This window comes from Nicotiana attenuata, unplaced genomic scaffold, assembly GCF_001879085.1.
Source record: "Nicotiana attenuata strain UT unplaced genomic scaffold, NIATTr2, whole genome shotgun sequence".
NCBI lineage: Eukaryota > Viridiplantae > Streptophyta > Magnoliopsida > Solanales > Solanaceae > Nicotiana > Nicotiana attenuata.
In genome coordinates this window covers 124361-129611 of record NW_017673167.1, presented here as the reverse complement: position 1 = coordinate 129611, position 5251 = coordinate 124361, and the positions used below count along the sequence as shown (strand labels likewise).

General features: G+C 35.6%; 1 long non-coding RNA gene across 1 annotated transcript; it reads left to right on the top strand.

Moving 5' to 3' along the window:
- The first annotated feature begins 2204 nt into the window (after nt 1-2204).
- Nucleotides 2205-5250, top strand: LOC109215621. The gene is made up of 3 exons (XR_002066379.1): nt 2205-2302; nt 4368-4488; nt 4565-5250. It is a non-coding gene; the product is annotated as an uncharacterized LOC109215621 (long non-coding RNA).
- Nucleotide 5251: the final 1 nt, after the last annotated feature.

Sequence of the window (5251 nt, the reverse complement as noted above, 5' to 3'; positions counted from 1 at the left end):
AAATGTAATAAAAGGAGATCATGATTGTTAGAGAAGAAAGGGAAACTGAAATCGTTTTTTTGTCTATCATTCTCACAATTTGTTTCTTCCCCGAGCAGTAGTAGTGCTAATACGTACTTAGTTAATTTTTCTGCATATTAATACTAATTTACTTATTTTTAGATCCCTTGGGTATTCGAGGTACTCTAGAAAAAAAAGATTTTATGGTAAAAATTCTTTTACAGTAATACTTTATTTAATTTTGTGTCCTATAGGCTCCCAAGTGTGATACACTAAGCGAATCACACATCAACAAAACACGGAACGATACTGGAATATATAAATAGATAATCCTTAGATTCTAGTGACGCGTCTTAAATTCGTGTGGACCGAAGCCCAAAGCGGACGATATCACTAGTGGGTTGAACTGTTACATATGGTATTAGAGTCACTCTGCTTGCAACATTGAACAATGGTAAGGCAAACATCAGAGTCCCTAAATTGGTGTATGTGACACCCTAGGTGAATCTCACATTGACAAAATACGGGAGAGATGCTATATATATAAGTAGATATACCTTAGACTTTAGTGACGCATTTTAAATTCATGTGGGCCTAAACCTAAAACAGACAATATCACTAGTGGGTTGGGTTTACATATGGTATCAGAGCTACTTCGCTTGCAACTTTGAACGATGGTGTGGCAAACCTCAGCGAGGACGCTGAGTCCCTAAGGGGGGTGTATGTGACACCTTAGGCGAATCCCAAATTGACAAAATACGGGAGTGATGCTGTATATATAAGTAGATATGCCTTAGACTTTAGTGACGAGTTTAAAAATCGTGTGTGCCTAGGCCTAAAACAGACAATATCACTAGTGAGGTAGGCTGTTATATATGGTATCAGAGCTACTTCTCTTGCAACCTTTAGCGATAGTGTGGCAAACCTCAGGGAGGACGCTAAGTCCCTAAGGCGGGTGTATGTGATACCCTAGGCGAATCTCACATCGACAAAATATTGGAGAGATGCTGAGTATATAAATAGACAAGACTTAGATTCTAATGATGCATTTTAAATTCGTGGGAACCTAGGCACAAAGTGTACAATATCACTACTAGGCTGAGCTATTATACCAAGTTAGCCTAAAAAGTAAGTTTCATAGATAAGCAAAAAAGTATTTTACAATACATATTTTCATAAAATGCATTTTGTCACTTATATCATACCAAAGACAACCTTATGGGGTCGTTTGGTTTGCCATACTAATATATATATATATATATATATATATATATATATATATATATATATATATATATATATATATATAATAATTTACCTAAGATATTGTGTATTATTTTATGCAAGATAAAATGTATAATAAAAGACGAAAATTAGTAATACATGAATTAAGAAAGAACTAATATTATCAAAATAATCCCATTATTTGAACGTTTAGAAAACTCACGAAACATGATTTTTTTTATTAATCCATACATTCTATCCATTCCCTAAAATTCATTAATTAATTATCCTTACATTACAATTTCGGCATTACTATTCCTGCATTGTTAACTACTATAATCTCATTTTTAATTCGTTCAAAACTTGTCTTTAAACCGAACTACCCTTGATCCAAATACCCTTTTTCACTTTTAATTTTTGTATGTTTTATTCAAATTTCACCCAGTGACATAAATTAATTTCACATGGAAAAGAGTTGAATTTTGTGGATGGAAATTTAATAGAGATTTCAGGTTTAAAAAACTCCTAAAACATGTCTTTCAAACTTTAAATTATTTTTTCAAGTTGAATTTGCCGATGGTAGCAGAGCCACTCTTGTGTCGATCTTGCCGATGGTGGGTTAGAATTCTGAGTTTAAACAAATTCCGGTTAGGTAGGGCAAACCTCAGCGAGGACGCTGAGTCTATAAGAGGGGGTGTATGTAACACCCCAAACTTTAGACAGAGTCCCACATCGATAAAATACAAGGCAGAGACTAGTCATATAGGTTAACAAGCTTTAGACCCTACTGACGCATTTTAAAAATTTATCACTTTTTTAGAAGCATTATTCGGATATGATTAGTGTCAGACTATAGCTGCACCCTTTCTATTTACTTATCTTCTGCTTGTGGCGAGGGGATGCGCACTCATTCATATCTTTATAACATCATACATAAAAATATTTTATGTTTCCCCTTATTCTTGCTTTGACCACCAACAGTGACAATATCACCACCAACAGCGGCACAACTAACAGGAGTGGCCGGAGCACAACCATCACCTTTGTTAACCACTAGAATTTGTGGTCCAAATTCAGTGTACGTATAATTAGCTGAAGTCGGTTAATAGTGTGTAAATTATTTTATCTTTTATATTTTTTGTTTTCATCCCATTATTTATAAATATTTTGTTATAGGCTTGTCTCACCAAAATATTTGATTTATAGTGTAAGAGAATGTTAGTTAATGGAGAAGAAATTACTCTTAACATTTGAGAAATACGTGACAGTGAGAATATAGTAGAGACAGAATGGAGCATTCCATCTGTTGATTTTGTTTAGGGGTGAAAAAAGTGGCCCAAACTCATTTGATCCGTCCAGATTTTAATAGGATGGGATGAGCTACTTTAATGATGGGCGTTGTTCCAATAAAAACAATAGGAACATCTGGAGCTCATTGTCTCAAAAGAGGAATTCACTGCAAAATAATAAATCATATGTAAGGACTGTACAAGATAGAATAATAAACCAAAATTGAAAGAGCTTACTGTTCCCTCGACACGTTGAAAGCTTGAAAGATCATCCACCAAAGAAAAATATATGAGGACAAAATCAACGGAAGATAGACTCCATTGAGTCACTACATTATCTTGACCTTGCCTCATTTTCCACATGTTAAATGTAATGGTTCTTTTACTTTACTCCAAAGACCAAATATTTTGTTGTTAGACTCCTACAAAATAAAGAAACAATCGGAATTTATAAAAGGATACGAAAAAATAGATTTAAATAAAACATACTTAATATACAATTAAGTGAGTAAATATTATTAATACACTTACCACAACCTCATTAATATTAAGAAAAGCAGTTAATAGAGCAAATGGTTGTGGAGCCATATTTTGTTGTGGCGCAATCAAATTCACTCTAGCAATATCTTGTTGTGCAACCTGCAAGTAATCTCCTTTTTTGTGCCTCATTTTGTTCTGCCTCCTCCAGATTTACATTTTGTTGTCCTCCCTTCAAATTCACATATTTTTGTCCTCCCTCCAAACCCACAACTTGTTGTCCTCCCTCCAAGTCTCCTTAAATGATCTTTTGTGTTCCACCTTCAAATTCCCTTGAACTGTATCTTATTGTGCCATCTTCTCCCAATGCCCTAATATCATAATGTCTATTGCCGTTGAGTTGCTTTTGATTTTCTAGATTAATTTTGCTGACAAAGTTCCCATAGAAAGAAGCAAAGGGAAAACAGAAAAACCACTCTTGATAATGAATGCAAGAATGATCCAAGGGAATGGAAACCAAGTTGTAACACAACACTTGTAATCTGGAGTTTATAACTTGTGGATAAACCCAGCAAAAATAGGAACATCTTACACAACATTGATAAACCTTTTCCAGCGCATCAGTTGTTCCATATAATGCAATTGGTAGTTTTCTTTTATATGATCCAAAAAGGTCAGAGAAAAGACATACCAAAGATGCAAATGAAGATATTAAAGTAGCTACACAATTTCCTTGAACTACTGGAAATATATGAGGAAATTGACATCACATTGCCACTCCAGCTTCAATACTCATGTTAATTAAAAATATGTACTCAAAAAACAACCTTGTACCACGAAAATAGTAATAGATCACTGACGCCTGAATAAAACTGAAAGCACCAACTACAAAAAGAGGTAATCCCCAAAATAAAATAGTGAGAATAATATTATGGAAAATCATCGAAGTGAGGGTGGGAGAGGGGGAGATCATCTGAGGGCAAGTGCAATTCATTTCGCAGTGGAGGAAAAGTTGAAGAGCAAGACACAAAATCAAAGTTTTTTTTTTGCGAGACAGTGATTGCAAATTTTCATCATAAAGCCCGCAAGAGATTGGCATATCATTTCTCGGATGGTAGAAATAAGAACAAACGGCATGAATTGTGTCTACATCATTTATGGGATGATTTGTTAAGGCAGTGACAGACCGAGGAGTTCTTAAAGAAGAGCGAACAAGGAAAGAAAGTTCGCTCATCCAAGAAGGGAGATTTCTTTCATATTAGGGGTTCTATCAACATCGGGACAATAAGAAGAAGATTTGTAATTCCTTAAATTATTACGTCTTTACTTTTCTAAGTATATCAATTCTATTTATTAACCAAATTAATTTGTTTTCAGGAAAAAAAAGTATGGGCGTCCACTGCAGCAAGATGAGCTATTCATGGAGACACGTATTTTAAAGAAGAAGTAAGACACGGGTGCAGATAGGTGGGTCGGAGACCGAGCAGAGACTACATATGTAAGCTTTCAAATTTCTTTAAGAGTTACAATTTACTTTTATAAAAAAATTTATATACTAATTTGATTTAAAATAGTGTATGATCGCTACCAAAGTTCTGTGGAGGATTTCATTCGTAGTCAATCAGCTGGTGAATCGGCCGAGCCAACCCAACCTTCGGACGAGGATGATGAAAGAATGTGGTTGGAGGTTGTTGTTGGTCCAAAAAAAGGGAAGGTATACGGGCTTCCTGAGAAAATAATCCATCGCCTATAGGTGTGGAATGAATAGGAACTTCCTCACAGGGCGAGGCGCTTAATAGGGAGACTGTCTCGGCTATGCAGGAGAAGATGACAAGCCTTACATCCAAGCTTGAAATGGCCAAGGAAAGAGAAAGGCCTAGAGATGCACAATTTCTTGGTTTGCAAGCTCAAATAAGAACTCTGCCTCGGTCTCGTGAGTCATCGCCAGAGGCCCGACCTCCACGTGATCGTTCCTCCCGTCCTCCAAGTGATCATTCTGCCCGTCCTCCACGTGATCGTTCTTCCGGCCTTCCACAAGATTGTTCTTACCGTCTTCGAGATGAAAGTTCATCAGATATTGGTGATGCAATAGAAATACCCCTTGAACAATAGTTTGATATTCTTTGAACTAGATTAATTGAACTTGTTTTGAATTCGAATGAATATTTTTTAAATTGTTTTAAAGGTTTGATTCGTTTGAATTGGGATGGTTGGTTGGATATGGTTGAATAGGTGCATGAGTGGTTGGATTTATGGTGAAT